The sequence below is a fragment of the Pogonomyrmex barbatus genome, unplaced genomic scaffold (genome assembly GCF_055798465.1).
Source record: "Pogonomyrmex barbatus isolate J1 unplaced genomic scaffold, ASM5579846v1 scaffold24, whole genome shotgun sequence".
Taxonomy (NCBI): domain Eukaryota; kingdom Metazoa; phylum Arthropoda; class Insecta; order Hymenoptera; family Formicidae; genus Pogonomyrmex; species Pogonomyrmex barbatus.
In genome coordinates this window covers 411,538-431,917 of record NW_028297121.1, presented here as the reverse complement: position 1 = coordinate 431,917, position 20,380 = coordinate 411,538, and the positions used below count along the sequence as shown (strand labels likewise).

Genomic DNA, 20,380 nt, shown 5'->3' with positions numbered 1-20,380 from the left:
CGACAATATAGTAACATTTATTAACCAGATTTATCATATTTTAAGTCGAGATCCTGTAATCATTTATTTCATCATTTCAATAGAAGGTTTCATCCCAATACAGAAGTTAAGCGACATCGAGCAGGATCTCTAAGTGGATGGGTGACCGGTTTTAGAAACATGCGATGATATGAGATAAAAGATGTTTCATCACTTTCTCTCTTTTTTTATTCTTTTATTCTTTTTCTTTTATTCTTTTATTCTTTTTCTTTTTTTTTTATTCTTTATTCTTTATTCGTTTTTATTCTTTTTTCACTTATTTTCCTTAAAGGGTCACGTATTATAGATTTTTAGTACTAACAGTCAATATCGAAATAGAATCGTTTTCAGGATGTCCCTTAAAGTCGTCTTAAGAAAGTCCTTAAGATAGCCTGAGGCTGAGTGGAGAAAGTCCTGAGAACGTCTCAAGGACGTAATGAAACGCTCATTTGCTAATCCACAGAAAGAACATCCTGTTTACGTTTCAGGATCATAATAGATAGTTCTCAAGATATCCGACTTATCTTAGAACATCCTAAGGACATTCTGAGGACGTCCTTGTGTTATTAGGTATGTATGTATTCTAATTTTTTTTACTTTTCGAAATTATTTTTTTGTTATAGATTATCCAGAGCGCATCGTTGCTTCAAAAACGCTTTTGGAGTCTTGGGAACAAGATTCCAAATTTTTAGATCGGCAATGTGTTACGATCCTGGGAGTCAATCATGTAATTTCACATAAAATTTTTCACATATAGCAATTATGTATGTAATTTGAATGCGTGGAAAATGAAATCATGAAACATAGTTTTATAGGTTTTATAGCTGAAGAAAATTATTTTATTGATATTATATACACCTTTTAATAACCGATTAGATACCAGGTGTATGCATAAGTTTTTTCCGGTTTAACTAAGAGATGTTGCCAGCGAAAAGTACGCAGCGTATTAATTTGACACATACATCATTTTGTTCATCTGACATTTAAAACTACAAACACACACAAGTTGAGTCCGCCAAAAACTAGCGTCTTTGTTTTATCGTTCAGTGATCATGTCGAGTTTTGTGCCTGAAAAAGAACATTTGCGGCACACATTGCTTTTTCTATTTAATCAAAAGAAAAAGGCTGTTGAAAGTCATCGTTTGCTGGTAGAAACATATGGTGAACACGCTCCATCGATTAGAACATGTGAGACATGGTTTCGACAATTTAAAAGTGGTGATTTCAATGTGAAAGACAGTGAGCGCTCTGGTAGACCACAAAAATGCGAAGACGAGCAATTGCAGGAGTTATTGAATGATGACCCAACTCAAACTCAACGGCAATTAGCAGAAGCATTACATGTATCACAAGAAACAATCAGCAGACGTTTACGAGCAATGGGAAAGATCAATAAACTCGGTAAATGGGTCCCACACAATTTGAATGAACGTCAAATGGAAAATCGCAAAGTCACTTGTGAAATGCTGCTTCAACGCCACGAAAGGAAATCATTTTTGTATCGAATTGTGACGGGTGACGAAAAATGGATTTATTTATTTTGAAAACCCGAAGCGGAAAAAATCGTGGCTTTCACCTGACGAAGCCGATCCATCAACAGCAAGACCAAATCGCTTCGGCAAGAAGACCATGCTCTGTGTCTGGTGGGACCAGAGCGGTATTGTGTATTATGAACTCTTGAAGCCCGGCGAAACCGTTAATACACAACGCTATCGCCAACAAATGATTAATTTAAACCATGCATTAATCGAAAGACGACCGGAATGGGCCAGAAGACATGGCAAAGTGATTTTGTTACACGATAATGCGCCGTCTCACACAGCAAAACCAGTGAAAGACACCTTGAAATCGCTTAGATGGGACATCCTTCCGCACCCGCCGTACTCCCCAGACCTGGCGCCATCTGACTATCACCTCTTCGCATCAATGGGGCACGCGCTCGCAGAGCAGCACTTCAGCAATTTCGAGGAAGTTGGAAAATGGCTCGACGAATGGTTTGCCGCAAAAGACAAGCAGTTTTTCTGGTATGGTATTCATAAATTACCTGAAAGATGGGCGAAATGTGTAGAAGCCGATGGCCAATATTTTGAATAAAAAAAAAATTAATTTCCCTTGAAAATTACGTGTCTTTTTTTACTAAAAAACCGAAAAAAACTTATGCATACACCTGGTATATACATTTAACCTGAATTTAATCTGAACGCAGCTCTAATCTTCTTTAATTCCGAAGCATATTTATTAATTCTCTAGAGAGTTGATCATGTAACTTTTCTTCTAGGGCGGAAACGTGAAAAGTGAAAAGTTTCACGTGAACTTACGATCATGTACGATTTTGCGGGATCATGTAACTCTCTCAAACGTGAAAATGTGAAATTTTTCATGTGAACTTTTTGGTTACACGACATTTTCCCGAAAAATGGAGGGGTAATGGTACCAACGAAACTCTCTGAACGACATAATTTTAGTTTCTATGGATTAATAGCACTATTCAAGTAGTAATCTGTTAGTGTGTCACATTCTTTTTTGCACGGGCATGCCAAAATGTAAATATAAAATACATTACAATATTTTATTAAAATAAAATAATAATACAAAAAAACACAATAATATTACAATAATATTACAGAAAAACACAATCGGGAACTCCGAGAAAGCCTAAATAAACACTCAAGAATAATAGAATGTTTAGATACATTGTAAACGCTTTTCCAACTGCAAATATTTTTTTCAAGAACATTTTTACTGTTTTTACAATTCAACATTACTCACAGCTAATCTGAGCACCAAAGAAATATTCAAAGCATTATAAAGCATTCAAAGTATTGGGCGAGATCAGAGCTCAACAGAACTCAATCAGAATTCAAAATTTGCCAATCTTATTCCGCAGGAAATTGTTCTCCGACTGTTAATATGCTTGCTGTTAATATGTGCTTGCATCAGAGAACAATTTTCTGCGGAGAGATTGTCAAATTTTGAGTGTGAATTTTTGTCCTCGAGTGCGTTCCAATTGTAAACAAAAATTAAAATCACATCCTAACGTTGAATATCAAAGTAGATCTGCTAGTGCGAGGACAGATGAACGCAACAAACCGAGAACAAATTCATAAGATCAAGGAATTACAAGCTTGTAAAAGGAAAAGAACAAGGATAAGGAAAATTAAAAGGAGATTACAAAATATTAAAATATTTATGAATTTTTTTCTTCTTTTCCAACCATTTCTGATAAAAAATATAACATTAATAACATATCTAAGTTTTGTGCACTTTCTATCTCGTTGCAAATTGTCTGTATTTTATTTTCTTTTTCTTTGAGTACGTTGCGCTCCGATCTCGTCCAATACTTTGGATGCTTTATAATGCTTCAAACATTTCTTTGGTCAAATTAGCTGTGAATAATGTTGAATTGTAAAAACAGTAAAAATATTCTTGAAAAAAGAGTAGTTTGTAGTTGGAAAAGCGTTTACAACGTACCTAAAAATTCTACAATTCTCGAGTGTTTATTTGGATGGAGCCTATTTGATCACGTTGCAATTGACCAGCCACTCACAGTGTTTGAACAGAGGAAAACCTCTAGGCATCAACCGCTGTGAGTGGTCAATCGCAACGTGGTCAAATGGGCTCCATCCATCGGGACCCATTTAAATAAACACGTTTATTTAAACATGTTTATTTACTTGCTCTCGTTTATTTAAGCTTTCTCGGAATTCTCGATTGTCTTTCTATAATATTATTGTATCTTTCTGTATTATTATCTTATTTTAATAAAATACTATTATATTAAGTGTACAAAAAAGTTCTGAGCTTTTTTTTGTAAAATTCAATCTTTATTCAAAAACAAACAAAAAAATATTAATCAACGAAATATTCCCCGTTTGCATCAAAGACCTTTTGCCATCTTTCGGGTAACTTGCGAATTCCTTGTGACGATAGAAGCTCACCGACTTCGAAGCGATAAAGTCATCAATGCATTTTCGTATCTCTTCAAATCTCACGAAATGTGTATCAGTCAAATGATGCTGCAGCGACCGGAATAGGTAGTAACCGGAAGGCGCCATGTCTGGGTTATACGCCGTATGCGGGAGAAATTCCCAGCCTAACGCAAAGATATGGTCCTGAGTCGTTTTCGCAACATGTGGTCGAGCATTGTCATGAAGCAAGATCACTTTACGACATCCTTGGTCAGTAAATGGCCTTTTTTCTTCTAATGCATCGCTCAAATTGATCAATTGTTGTTGGTAGCGGTCTGCCGTGATTGTTTCACCCGATTGTAACAACTCGTAATACAACACACCTTTCCGATCCCACCAGATACAGAGCAAAACCTTCTTGGCGTGGATATTGGGTTTTGGCGTCAATGTCGAAGGTTGACCAGAATCAACCCATGATTTTCTACGTTTAGGATTATCATAAAGAATCTACTTTTCATCGTCTGTAATGATTTTATGCAGAAAATCTTTATTCCGGAACTTTGAAAGCAAAGTGAGTGCAGTGTCACGCCGATGATTTTTGTTGTCTTCGGACAATTCATGCGGAACCCATCTGCCTTCCTTCTGAACCTTTCCCATCGTATGTAAACGTACGGAAATGGTTTGCTGCGTAACGCCAAGCTGTTCTGCAAGCTCCTTTTCAGTTTGCGCAGAGTTTATATCCAGCAGTGCTTGCAATTCGTCCGTTTCAATCTTTTGAGGGTGTCCAGCATGCAGTTCATCTTCAAGATTGAAATCTCCTTGGCGAAATTTTTGATATCATCTTTTACATGTAGTATGACTTACAGCGTTCTCTCCATATGCAGTACAAATCATTGCTGGCTTTAGCAGCATTTTTCTTCAGATGAAACGCGAAGTGGATGAAAAATCGAATATGCTCTTTTGTTATTGCCATCGTAAATATTACTGATTTTTGAGGTTATGTGCATCAAACCCCAAACCAAATATGGCATTTTAGAAGGCCAAATATCGCTTTAAAACCGCAAAAAGGCGGGAAGATATATAAAATTTAAATTGTTATTTCGGTTGTATGAAATCTAAAGCTCAGAACTTTTTTGTACACCTAATAATATTAATAATATTAATAATATTAATAATACTATTATATATATAATCAGAGAGAAATCTGAGAGCGGCCATCCCGGCCTTTTTCGTGGGACCGTCGAAACCTCTCTTTATAATATCAATCACATCTGAAAGCCACTTTTATTATTTTTGTTTTTACATAGAAAGACGACGCAAATATCTTTTTTAACCTCTCTTTCCTCCTCCTGCTTCTCTCACGGTTGCCACACGACAACTGGTAATTTCCAGAACGCCACTAGCGCTATAGTATTCCCCTCTGAATGGTTTAAGTAATTAAACCGCAAAATGCACTTTCTTTCAGTGTTGACTTGTGCGAGGCGTAGACAGAGTGTCTAATAATTCTGGATTTGGTCCACGGCTATCTGAAATTTCTATTTCGAAATATGCAGGTTTTAATCTTTCGGTAGAAATAGTTGTTGGCTTCCCCTGCAGGTCTACTTTAAATATTCTATCTGTGATACGCTGGAGCACTTGACTTTAAAGGTTTTTTATGGAATCAACTCTGATAAATACATGTGAACAATTATCAAGATCTTGAATATAAAATGGTTTGCTTTTTTAATGATGAATTGTAGTACTCGGCCTAATAGCTCGCATAGTTTGCCTGAGACGTTTCTAAAAATAAACGAGGTTCATTAGTGGGTTACGTCTACAAAAAACTCACCAGGAATGCGTAATGTGGTTCCGTAGAGTAACTCTGCTGCGGAAGCTTTAATATCGTTCTTGATACTAGTGCGGAATTCCAGAAATATATTAGCAATATCAATCCACGATTCACGATTGTTACGACAGATAATGACTGTTTTTAATGTTCTATGCCATCGTTTGACGATTCCATTTGAAGATGGATGGTAAACTGTTGTATGAATTTTTTTAGCGCCTATCATTAGTGTAAAGGCTTGAAATAAACGGGACTCGAACTGAGTACCACGATCAGTGGTACTCAGTTCGAGTGGTAATAGTAGAAGAAGCTCCAAATCTTGCAACCCAAATATAATAGAATGCATTAATAACAGTGTTTGCCGATGTGTCATAAATAGGAATAGCATCCGACCAGCGAGTAAACCGATCAATAATGGTGAGACAATATTTGTAATTTCTTGAAGGTTGAAGAAAGCCGATAATATCTATGTGAATGTGTCGAAATCGCCTGGGATTGTGATTCGATCTGGAAGGTTTTTGACGTGTCGATGAATTTTGCTACATTAACATGCTAAGCATGTATGGATCTACTTAGAAATATTCTTGCGCATGGATGGCCATACAAATCGTTGCGCGATGAGTTTTTGTGTGGACTTGACGCCGGGATATGCCATGTTATGAATTACGTTGAAAATCTGATGTCTTAAACATTGTGAGATGTAAGATCGAATATCATTAGATGAAGTGTCGCAATACAGTGCAGTGTCATTGTCACTGCAGTGTAGTTTCCTAAGTATAAGAGACGAAGAATTTGAATCCAATAGGCTTTTAAGTTCCTCATCTTCCTTTTGAAATTTCGCGAGATCTTCGGTGGTAACAATGACTGACATGTCGATCTGTTCCATGCGTGATAAACAATCAGCTACCGAGTTTTCTTTTCCAGCTAAGTGAATAATGTTAGTAGAGAATTGATTGATAAAGTCAAAGTCCAATTGGCGCTGCTGCCTTAGTGAAATCTTATCGGATTTTTAATGAAAAGCATAAACCAAGGGTTTATGATCAGTTCTAATTAATATAGTTGCTGTCTTTCGCAAAAATGACGAAAAAATTTCAAGCTGGAATATATCGCAAGCAGTTCACGATCATACACGCTGTAACGTTGCTGCGTGGAAGACAATTTCTTTGAAAAGAAACCTATGGGTTCCCATCTTCCAACCGATTGCTCAAGGGTTGCTCCCATGGCGGTGCAAAATAGTAAGGGCAAGAAGTGCATTTTCACGAGGGTAAAAAAGAAGAGATGCGTCAACGATTTGTTATTTGCATTGAGTGAAAGCACGATCGCTATCCTCAGTTCATATCACTGGATGCGTATTTTTTTTTATTGCGCCTTTTAGATGAGAATCGAGGAGAGCTTGTATTTTAGCAGCATCTTTGAGGAATCTACGATAAAAGTTAACAACTCCCGTCGCAATTCTTGTATTGTTTTGAGCTTAGAACAATTTTTGAGATTTAGGAATTTTAGGAATTGCTGCTACTCGCTCTGGTAATGGTTTAGTACTGTGTTGATTGATTCTATTCCTAGATAATCGATTTCGTTGACCAAAGACGCATTTGGAAAAATTAATTGATAGACCAAATTTGCGTAACATATCAAAGACTGCTCCAATATGTTTTTCATGTGTTAGATGATTCGGTGAGGCTATAAGAATGTTATCAATATATGGATGACAAAAGTTTAATCCATGAAGAGCAGTATCAATTAACCTTTGAAATAACTGGGCTGCATTAACATAACATAACATTCAAAAAGCCCGAATGTGATGACTGCGGTTTTTGATCTATCTTCCTTGGCAAAGAAAACCTGAAAGGCACGAATGAGGTCAAACTTTGTAAATACTTTACAATCATGCAATGCATATGAGAAGTCATGAACATGACGCAGTGGATACTTATCCAAGACGTTACGCATTAAGGCGACGGTAGTCATCGCATATTCTTCATCCGCTGTTCTTTTTAGGCACCATATGAAGGAAAAATGTCCATGGGCCCGATAATGGTTGACACGTGCCTTCCTGGATCATCATTTCAAATTCGGCCTTAGCTATTTTGAATTTTTCTGATGGAAGTCGACGGGGTCGCTCAGCTATTGGAAGTCCATGCATGATGCTGAACTTGGATGTACGCTGCATATAAATATGGGTTTGGCCCGCAATTCACTCGCATCTCTTGCAATATTTTTAATAATGAAGAAGTTCCTTCATTAAAAATGTAAATTGCAATGTAAGCTGCAAATTCTACACCATGTGATCCACTATAATAAATTTTTGGGCTTATTTTCTAAATAAATTGATTGAAACTCTCATTGTTATTTTGAATGAATCCTCCGATACATCTTTTCAATAAAGTGTCGCAACTGAGATCTTCATGAGATGGGTTTTATTGCTTCTAATACATTTGTAGGAAGAGTATTATAATCATGTTTAAATGAACCAAGCTCGCTGTTCGCAAAGGCACATTGCCAGCTACACCACGAAATAATTCCAGATGGGTCACTTATCATGTTTCGGATTTGCATCAGATGAACTGTAGTGACCATATGTAGTCCAAATTGCTTTTTTCATTTCTTCAATGGAATTGCAATGTCGACGAATAGTCAATCCATAAGAAACAGTTAATTTAATAGTTTATTTAACGAACTGCCTACGTTTTAAAAGTTATAACCGTTGTCTGGGATATTGACTATTTTCACTAATACAAGCCTACAGCCTTTGTATTTACTAATACAAGTATAAAATCTTCACACAATACAAAAGAGGATCTCACAAAAGAGAGCGCCTTGCAACTGCCGCATCTATCTGTTTTGAGCCTGCGAGCAGTCAGAGGCCAGTCCTTTGGGAGCGCAGCACAAACGCCTATAACTTTGTCAATTTTATTCAGATTAACTTGAAATTTTCAAAAAATATTTTTAAGATGTTATACTTTAAGAAAATGTTAAAACCCAAAAATCGAATTTTTTGAAATTTTTAGGCAGACTTTCCCCTTAAAAGCTAATTTTCCTTTTTTTAATGCAAGTTCTTCTATTTTTCTTTTATTTTCATTTTCCTCATATTCTTCTTTATCTTCATATTTTTTTTTAATAAACTGAAGATGTTAACTATTGTTTCTCTAATTCTAATTTTGTTCGAGATGTTTGTTGATCCTGTTTTTTGTTGATCCTGTTCCATGTCTTTTTTTTTGTACTATTCTCATTTCTGTTCTAGTATTTTCTGTACTATGTTCTTCTGTCTTAGTATTTTCTTGGACATTACTTGATTCTTTTACGTATTCTATATTAGTTGTTATATTTTGAGTATTCACTAATATTGGCGCATTAAAAACTAAATTTAAAAAACTAAAAACTAAATTTTCACTGCTTTCACTGGTAACGCTTTTATGATCTAAAATTTCATGTAATCTTTTGTCGTAATCATCAAAAATCTTCGGAGCATTTCCACTTGTACGATTATGATCTTTTTTTTTGTTATAAAATTTTTTTAATACACTAAATCTCCATCTCACTTAATCATCTGATAACTATAAAAATATATTAAATCAGATTAATTTAATTATAAAAATATATTTATAGATTAGATTAATAAATATTAATAAATATAATAAAATATTTACTGAAACTTCAAATAAACAAATCTTTATTAAATTAATCTATTCAGATCTTCTGCAATTGATTGCCAAAACTTTTTATTTTTCTTGATATTATCAACTTCAAACAATATCATGAGCTTCATTCAGATAAACATGCAAAAATAACTTGTTTGTTCCAATTTGTCTTTCCATTGAAATTCTTCATAAAAAATTAAATCAATTTCTCTTTGTTTATTTGTATTTCTTTCTTGTAAAATGTTTACATCTGATTATCGGTATATATTCAGAATCAACAAAATTATTAGTCAACATATTTCCAGTTTTATTTATTGTATAATCTAATATGCAAAAGTGAAATTACTTTAGATTATCAATTTATAACTTATTGAAGTAAGATTGATCATTTTACTTACGTGTAATTATTACCGTATAAAAAAATCCGTATAAATCTGTATATATAAAAGAAATAGCGTTGACATGAATCATATCTCTTAATTTTGAGTTATTAATCTCATTTCTTACTATCAATATAACAAAATATATACGTATATGATTAAATAAATATGGTAAGTTTTGTTTTTTGATATTGGTAAAACTGAATGTCACACATCTTAACTCTTCGCAAAAGCAGTTAACAAAAGTTAACAAAAGTCGACTTGAATCAATGACACATAGCGACAAATCAAATGGAAAGCACAAATGATGATATCACTAGTGTCGACTTGAGTTACTAAATGGAAAGCACTCATTATAGACTTATGGTTACCAGTTGACGATTTTATTTCAAGCTAATCACATTACTCGTAACCAGGACCTGCTACATTATAATTGGTTGAAATAGAATCGTCAACCGGCAACCGTCAGTCCCGGTCTATAATAAATAATTTAAGCCTTAAGCCTTAAGAAATTGACCAATCAAAGTTGATTATTCTTCTATTCTTCGACTATTTCCATTTCTTATGGCTTAAGACTTAAATCACCTATTGTAGATCGGGACTTACTGGCAACGCGTAGTCTGATACAACCTTAACGTTGCCGTGTAAACGTAGTAATTGATTTTTGTTCATAATTTCTTATGGACTTAAATGTATAAACCAATCATATTAAATAATTTTACAACAGTTGCAAGATTATGTTCGGGAACACCACCCGAGTGACTCCGTGTATTATTTTATTCTTGTTTAACATTCAATGAACAACAAGGATAAAACAATCCTCGAAGTCACTCGGATGGTGTTCCCGAACGTAGCCCAAAAATATATTCGAACGGTGATAGTTTAACTTTTTTTTTCTAGATGTTGGTTGTTATGTAACTAAACCGAGAAGTGTTCCGAATTCATCATAACTGCAAAGATGTCGAAGATGAAGAAGTTTTATTTGAAAATTCAAGACTTAATTCAGGATATTTTTGTTTCTGCTTAATCAAAAACTTTTCTGCGTGAAAATTCTGAAAATATTAATAATGACAAAAATTTTGTTACAACAATAATATTATTATAATATTTACCATTATAAGCTAAATCATAAATATTTTTTGTTACTATAAAATTATATATTTTATTACTACAGTTTTGAATTTTCAAATGAAACATCTTTGCAGGTTATGATGAATTCGGAGGTCGGCTGCACACAGGACGCGACAAAGCGGCAAAGCGACACGCTGCAACGCGACAGCGTTACATATTAGAAAACAGTCGATAATTAGTGTTACGTCCCGAGATGGCGTAGAACAGTAAATGGGATTTAGGAAAGGGATATCTAGTGTATTTACGTTTAATGATATTGGATACGATTACAAACTATAATTCCAGATTGGAACCCGCGACCGAATGGAAATCGCGGGGAAATAGTGTTTCGTTAATATAATAATCGGAATATGATATTGTATTGTAAAGTTATGATTGTTGGTGTAATTGGTTGTGAAATTATGATTCAAGGTTATTTAATATGACAAATAAAAAGAAATGATTTCTTGGATTATCGTAAAATATTAAATGTAATACGAATAAATAGTTACATTGAAATAATGAGGAAATGATAATAATAACGAAATAATAATAACGTATTTGAAAGATATTAATTAGATTCGGAAAAATAAACGGAGACCGACTGGATTTGAACTCGGGATCCCTCGTTTAATAATCTGACACTTAGTCTACATGACCACGACGGCTCCTCTCTGTTAGCTGTTTATATTCCGAACCTCTTTCATGACCTTACAGTCGTCTAATTCTTACATATTAATGAGAATTATATCGTGAATTATATTAGGTGTATAAAAAAGTTCTGAGCTTTAGATTTCATACAACCGAAATAATAATTTAAATTTTATATATCTTCCCGCCCTTTTGCGGTTTTAAAGCGTTGACATTTGGCCTTCTAAAATGCCATACGATTTGGCGTTTGCACATAACCTCAAAAATCAGTAGTGTTCACGATGGCAATAACAAAAGAGTATATTCGATTTTCCATCCACTTCGCGTTTCATCTGAAGAAAAATGCTGCTAAAACCACTGCAATGATTTGTGCTGCATATGGAGAGAACGCTGTAAGTCATACTACATGAAAGTCATACATAAAAGATGGTATCAAAAATTTCGCCAAGGAGATTTCAATCTTGAAGATGAACCGCGTGCTGAACACCCTCAAAAGATTGAAACGGACGAATTGCAAGCACTGGATATAAACTCTGCGCAAACTGAAAAGGAGCTTGCAGAACAGCTTGGCGTTATGCAGCAAACCATTTCCGTACGTTTACATACGATGGGAAAGGTTCAGAAGGAAGGCAGATGGGTTCCGCATGAATTGTTCGAAGACAACAAAAATCGTCGGCGTGACACTGCACTCACTTTGCTTTCAAAGTTCCGGAAAAAAGATTTTCTGCACAAAATCATTACAGGCAATGAAAAGTGGATTCTTTATGATAACTCTAAACGTAGAAAATCATGGGTTGACCCTGATCAATCTTTGACATCGACGCCAAAGCCCAATATCCATGCCAAGAAGGTTTTGCTCTGTATCTGGTGGGATTGGAAAGGTGTGTTGTATTACGAGTTGTTACAACCGGATGAAACAATCACGGCAGACTGCTACCAACAACAATTGACCAATTTGAGCGATGCGTTAGAAGAAAAGAGGCCATTTACTGGCCAAGGACGTCGTAAAGATCTTGCTTCATGACAATGATCGATCATATGTTGCGAAAGCGACTCAGGATCATATCTTTGCGTTAGGCTGGGAACTTCTCCCGCACGCGACATATAGCCCAGACATGGCGCCTTCCGATTACTACCTATTCTGGTCACTGCAGCATCATTTGGCTGATATACATTTCGTGAGATTTGAAGAGATACGAAAATGCATTGATGACTTTATCGCTTCGAAGTCGGTGAGCTTCTATCGTCAAGGAATTCGCAAGCTACCCGAAAGGTGGCAAAAGGTCGTTGATGCAAACGAGGAATATTTCGCTGATTAATATTTTTTTGTTTGTTTTTGAATAAAGATTGAATTTTACAAAAAAAAGCTCAGAACTTTTTTGTACACCTAATAATTGTAAGGAAGGCCCTCAGGGGCGTCAGCAAGTTTAAATCTTTTATTTTTCCCGCGCAGTAGCGCGCAATGCGGCATATTTTGATATTAATGCCTATTGGTTGAAAGACCACGTGATGTATTGCGATTGATTAAAAAAAGGCGAAGAAGAGAGAGTAACAGGGGTACGAAAAAGAGTGAGTCGTCCGTTCATCATGAAATAAAGAAGTAATAAAGAAGAAGAGGTGTGTGTGATTGAATGTGCCTTTTTCCCTTTGCCATCTCGCAATCTGATAATAAGATATCGATTGCTACGACTAGAGTTAGAAGATTGTCCCTCTTGTCGTTTGACTCTCCCGAGATTTCGCGGTAAATTTGGTTTTTAGCACTTGCGTTCTTACATAATAATGAATAATATGATGAATAAAATAATGTCATAATATCTGATACAGGTTCACATATACGTGAATATTTGATGCAAAAGATGAGGGTGGTATAAACTTAATTATATGAAATGGAAATGCAAATCAGAAAATATTAAATAAAAATAAGGACAAAGAAATAATGTGTAAATTCAAAGATGTACGATTCAAGAATATTAATATATATATATAAACAAAGATAGTGACATTGAACATAGATTGACGTAGATGTGGTAATAATATGAATGATATACAACTCAACCAATATAAAAATATCAAATATTAATAATAATGAGATACGATGTAAATATGATAATTAAATTCAAAGTTATCTCTGAAATTTATGTATATCTCTGAATATATGTAATGATATTAAAACGACAAGGAAATCAATAACAATATAAGCAGTTCGAATAATATAATATAAGCAAATTAAATAATATATAAGAGAATCAGTAATATAATATAAGCAAATCAAATAGTAGTATAATATAAGCAAATCGAATAATATAATATGAGAAAATCAAATAGAATAATATAAGCAAATCAAATAATATTAGAAACAATGATTACCTTAAATTGTTAGAAGTAAGTTATTAAGGTATTAGAATTCTAGTAATTTCCTTTTCCTTTCCTTTTACTTTTCCTTTATAATTATAAGATTCAGCGATTTGAGATAATGACTGCATTCTCTGACGATTTGGTAACGACTGCCACGTCTGCGTCCAAGCTGTATAGCTATAGCTATATATATATATATATATATATATATATATATATATATATAAAATGATAAAACCGTAAAATGATAAAAGTTGTCCACAAGTTTTAATTTTCTGCGGACGTTACATTGGCTACCGCATTGTCGCGTTGCCGCTTTGCCGCGTCCTGTGTGCAGCCGGCCTTATGATGGGTATATATAATATATGGGTTCGGAACACTTCTCAGTTTAGTTACATGGTAGCCAACATTTAGAAAAAGAAATAAGCTAAACTATCACCATTCGGAATATATTCTAAAGTTGCTTTTTCTGCTGAACCAGCCAATGAAAAAATACAGGAAACAGAAATAGGGAATAACAACAGGCAACAGATTTCGACTAATCAGAAACTGTAAAGAATATCTCTGAGATATTTCTGATTGGTCGAAATCTGTTGCCTGTTGCTATTCTCTGGGGGTCAAGCATGTAACTTTACGTAAAATTTTTCACTTTTCATTTTTCACTTTTTACTTTTCATTTTTCACATCTTGATATTTCACGTAAAACTTTTCACGTACAGCGATTATGTATATAGCTTGGATACGTGGAAAGTGAAATCATGAAACATAGTTTCATAGATTTTAGCTAATGAAAATTATTTTATTGGTACAGTATTATATATACATCTTTTAATAACCAATTGTATATGTACTACGTACGCTTAATCCTAACGCAGCTCTAATCTTCTCTAATTCCGAAGCATATTTATTAATTCCCTAGATTTCCGCCTTTCCGCTATCAAAGTACATGGCGAAAAAATTCACGTGAAAAATTTCATATTTTCACGTTTGAGAGAGTTACATGATCCCGCAAAATCGTACATGATCGTAAGTTCACGTGAAACTTTTCAACTTTTTACATTTCCGCCCTAGGGGAAAAGTTACATGATTGACCCCCTGTTCCTATTTCCTGTATGTACCTTTTCATTGTGTCTCAAACTTAATGGTCGTATGTACTATTCTGCATAATGAAATTCTTATAGATTTTAAACATTTCGTTTCTCTTCCTTTTTTAATTTTGCTATGCGTTATCTGTATACAAAAGGATCGATATTTACGAATCAGAATCAATGAATTTTTAATTTTATAGTTTTGTTGGAATGATAAAGGTGCGTGCAAATATCGGTTTTTCTAAGATTGTTTTTAGGTTAATACGCGTTAATTAAAGAACTGTGTCTTGCATTATAAAATTGTCAAGTGAAAGTGTTTTTTATTGGGAATTCTAATGGAACTAACGGCCAATGTTCTTGAATGCTCTAAAACAGATGATATTCTGGGAAATATCCCATGAAAAGTTTTATCAGAAGTGCTGACATTTTTCTCTTTGAGTGATCCTGCGTCAAGTTTTCCAAACAAAGGAAGATAAAAATCTGGGTTAGTGTTATCTTGCATGTGTTAAAATTTCTATAAAAAATTAAGCAAAAAATAAACTATCTAGAAATATTTGCTTGAAAATCAATTTGTCTTATTATTTGTCTAAGATTCATCTGTCTTATTGACTCATTTTGTCTTGACATTCATCTATTTCATTAAGTATATTTTGCAGAAATTATAAGAAATACAAACAAAGAAGGATATGACAAGAGAATGCATTTAAAAATCATTAAGATACTTTATTATTTAAAAACAAGCATTTTATATTTTTTGCTTTATTTTTAGCTCAAAAAAGTTTAAATATGTTAAAATATGTATGTAAAAAAAAATAATTGTATTAACATATAAAAATGTCCATATATTTACTCACTGCCTTGAACTCGAGGCATACAGACGCATTGTTGGTGTGCTGCTTGGTACGAACCATGCTGCACTCCTGCGCGTGCTTTATTCAGTATGTGTGAGCTGTGTTTGATAATCGACAACCCTTAAAGACTGCTCTATCTCTTTAAGGATGATCATAATTCGGATCAACGAAATCAACGTTAGTGAGCATGTCGGATGAACATGGCATCTTATCCTTATTTTTATATTTTTATTTTATTTTTCATTTTTGTATACACTGAGGACTCAAACTAGAGTTGAAACGTATGTCATATTTTTCAACTTGTAATAAGGAATGTAAATTTCGCACTGCAAACAGCGCTGATTCTCATTTGTCCTTCTATTATTTCATATCTAATACCAAGAATCATCTCATTAATATCCATATATTTATATAATTCTTGCATATAAAGTAGACAGTGCTCTGGTAATCACACAAATATCAAACATTCTTAATTATACAGTTATGACTGAATTTTATTATGCTACTATTTTTTCCAACATTTTGATATATACAAAAGTTTAGAAATAAAAAATGCATTAAAGTAATGTTAATCTAATAAGTTTATAGTATACATTACAATTATAAAATGTTAACAAAAATAACAAAATGTAATAACCATAAAAAAAGTTTATGTAAATAATAAAAATATTAATAAAAATCATTTTGAAAAGCAATGACACAGAAGTAAAAAAATTTTTAGATTTATTTTATTTTTTGTCACTGTCTTCTGTAATCTTTTGGCTAGTTTTTTGACAAATTCTTTATTTGTAGTCTTAAAACAGAAAGAGGATAATTTAAAACAGAAAAAAGATAATTTATTGCTAGACATATGAGATTGTGACATCAAATAATATCAAAACTTTCAAAGCATTCTTTTATAAAATCATGTTTTTTTACATCTTCAGATGTTTTTAATCAAACTAAACTAACTTGTATGTACTAAAAAATTAGAAAAGGATTAAAAGCCAAAAATGTGCAAGATCAGATAACATTTATGAAAAGAAAATTTACTTACTGTTGATATAAAAAGTTATTAAAAATGGAATGGACTGGACTTGGGCCATTAAATATAAAAAATATAAAATATTTAACTATAACAATATTATATAAAAAATAGGTGTATATAAAAATTGATAAACATAAATAAATATAAATTCATAAAGTTATTACAATTGGTAATAATAAAAAATTATAATAAATATATATCAAAATATGTTTTATATATAGAAATGTCCCCAAACAATATGCTTCTGAGATATGTCTTATAAGAGATATCTTTAGGAGCTTGTATATATATCTTAGTAGAAACAAGATAGAAATTATAAAGTGTAGAAACTTTAGATTTTAATATATACTCTAATAAATTATTTTAGTAAATTTCTTTACTTTTATAATTTTCATCTTATTTCAAGATCAAGACGCAATCGATTTCTAAGATTTTACCAAGATATTCTAAAGAATGTTTTTAAAACTTTCTGGTAAGACATTTGAAAATTATCTTTTATAAAACATTTTTAAGATACAATTATTTATATCTGATCATTTATTTATCAAGATATTGATGACACAATCAATCTGTAATACATCCAATTTGTTAAATCTGATATGTTTGATACTTGTTCAGTAAAAAATTTTCTATATATAGTTATAACTAAATACAATAAAATATAATTATACAGAATATTGTATTTAAATTATATTGATATACTTATATATGAAGTGGCATATGCGATTATATAAATATATGTATCAATATATGAGTATATATAATTAGATGCAATTATACATTTTTATTTGAACATATTCTATATATGATGATATATCGAAATTTTTTACCAGCTCTGTTTATTGTTGTACAATGTCACTACAAAACATTTCGAAGCTTTTCGAAAATAGGAAAAAATATACAAGAAAAGTTTATATTGCTTGATAAATTAATTCATTATTTAATTAATTTAATAATTAATTTAATAAATATTTATGTAATCTTTACTTTTAATTATCCACTTCTCTCATATGTGCGTATGTTATAATATATATGTGTTATAATATACATACACAGGTCTCATTTTAAAAAACCCATTGAAATTATTATTTTTTTAGGAAAGCTTTAAAGAAAAACATTTTAAACCAAAGTTATAGGATTCAGAGGAAGGCATCCCATGAAGACTTTGCCTTTGTCACAGATGTCCTTTTTCAAGGTCATTTCAAGATCAACTTTTATTCTGTTGATAGAAACATCCATTTTTTATTACATATTCTTTCCTCAAGAGCTCTGCAAAACATAATAAAATATTTTTTAGTAAATGTTTTTAGTAAGTACTTTCTGAGTTATGAAGCTTGAATTTGACATGCAATTTGACATAAAATATGAAATACCTCTGTAAACTATTAATTTTTTGGCAACTGTATCTTAAACTGTATCTACTTTTATGCACAGAATAATGAGATGAATCAATTAGTGTAAAGAAAATACATAATTGTTTTCCAAAAAAGATACATTATTGCAAATCTCCATTTTTTTTTAAACAGCAACTAAGTATTTTTTTTTTTACACCAATTGATTCATCTCATTATTCTGTGCTGAAAAGTATTAGCTTAAAAGTATTAAAGATACATTTACCAAAAAATTAATAGTTTACGAGATATTTTATATTTTATTTAAAATGTTTTTCCCTAAAATGCTTTTTTAAAAAGATATTTTACTGGATCTTTTAAACTGAGATACCTTGTATATCTGCAACATACACGCATGCATATACATAAAATAAATTGACTGTAATAGGGAAAGCATATGTTTTTTTTAAGAAATATACCTGCTAATTACATAGTTTTTTTTTAAAGCAACTACTTCATGCATCTTCTTCATGTCAATTGATTTGTTTTGTTATTTTGTGCAGCATGAATATATGTATGAAACAATGAATAGTTCATAAAATATTTTAAATTTTAAATGAGAATATACCAGAATAAAATAAAAGTCTTGTAAATTGACCTTTCGATAACTTAATATTTTTATATCCAGAATAACTAAAGGAATCATATTACATAATAAAATATGATTCCATTGAAAAAAAAGACGATTATAAAAAAATATCAGTAGTAATCCTATTTGCAAATAAATAAATATTATAATCATGTGACTTCTACAATTTTAGTATGAAATATTTTTTTTATAATGATTTTTCTCTGTAATTTCCAAATATTTGAAAAAATGACCTTGAAATGATCTTGGAAAAAGACATCTGTGACAAAGGCAAAATCTCCATGGGATGCCCTCCTCTGAATCCTATAACTTTGGTTTAAAATGTTTTTCTCTAAAGCTTTCCTAAAAAAATATTTCAATGGGTCTTTTAAAATGAGACCTGTATATGTATATTATAATACATATATATTATAACATACACATGAGGGAAGTGGATAATTTAAAATAGAATGGGACACCTTGTATACAGGGTATTTCATCTTAATTAATCATTGGAATATTTCAAAATTTTTAAGTTTAAAATAAAAATGTTTTAGATGAAAATTTTAGGGCCAGTTGTATGTTAGGAAGCTGTATGATTATGATATTGATTCATTTTCGGATTTTACTACTTTCAAGAATGTTTATGATCATCATTTCTCTAAGAATTATATTTTTGTTACGTAATATGATTCTTATAGTCATTCTTGAAAGTAAAGATATAAATGTTAAAAAGTCAATAGTTGAAAGTAAAGATATAAATGTTAAAAAGTCAATAGTTTTATTTAAAATAGACAACAGAATCGTTAGGGCAAGGGTGGCTAAGATATTGTAGGATTAATGTATATGTATATCATTCAACAAATACGGTATCTAATGTTTCATAGTTTCATATTAGTAAGTACGTAGAGCACACAAAAGATACGTATATAGGTAGACAAGAAGTATATATATACAGTGCCCAAAAATTTCGGATCACCTAAATAACTTTTGAACAAATCGAGGTAGAGGTCTGAAACTTACAGAGATACAATGGATTTATAAGATCTATTATTTAACTTCAAAACGCCTAATCCCACACTCCTGTAGAGTAAGGGGCAGGGGGTTGACAAATCTTATAGCGAATTCGATTCATTGCACTATACTGGATTAGTGCACATTAAAGACTACATATGAAATATTTAAATGTAGCATAATATTACTTTTTTGATAATGAAATTACTAATTCATATTCAGTTAAATAATATGACAAATTCATTGTTAATTATTTATATAAATGTTTATATAAATTGTTTTGAAATTGTTTGAATTTATATATTTTTACATTTGAATAATTTCATGTATATCAGCGTTTAGTGCGCACTAATCCAGTGTAATACAATAATAAAATCTTATCTACAATCGAATCCGCTATTAAATGGCATGTGTGGTCGAGTGAGGGCTCGTTTGAAAGGGCTTTTCGAGGCGAGAACAACGCGAGGTCGCCGAGGTCTCTATGATTTTTTTCACATAGTTATGATGATTTAAATATTTATATTGACAGTTTGTGATAGAGAAAACCTTCTGCGAT

General features: G+C 32.0%; 1 protein-coding gene and 1 pseudogene across 3 annotated transcripts in view; one reads left to right on the top strand and one right to left on the bottom strand.

Moving 5' to 3' along the window:
• Positions 1-7,658: 7,658 nt before the first annotated feature.
• On the bottom strand, positions 7,659-8,407 carry LOC148936293 (uncharacterized; annotated as a pseudogene).
• A 6,587-nt stretch (positions 8,408-14,994) lies between these two features.
• Ack (activated Cdc42 kinase) overlaps positions 14,995-20,380 on the top strand; it is an 83,135-nt gene continuing 77,749 nt past the window's right edge. For 2 of the 3 annotated variants that reach the window (XR_016139658.1, XM_089078595.1), the window contains exon 1: positions 14,999-15,457. The gene's annotated coding sequence lies outside the window, so the exon portion shown is untranslated. Of the gene's footprint in view, positions 15,458-20,380 lie in introns of all 3 variants that reach the window. The other variant, XM_089078594.1, reaches the window with a different exon arrangement.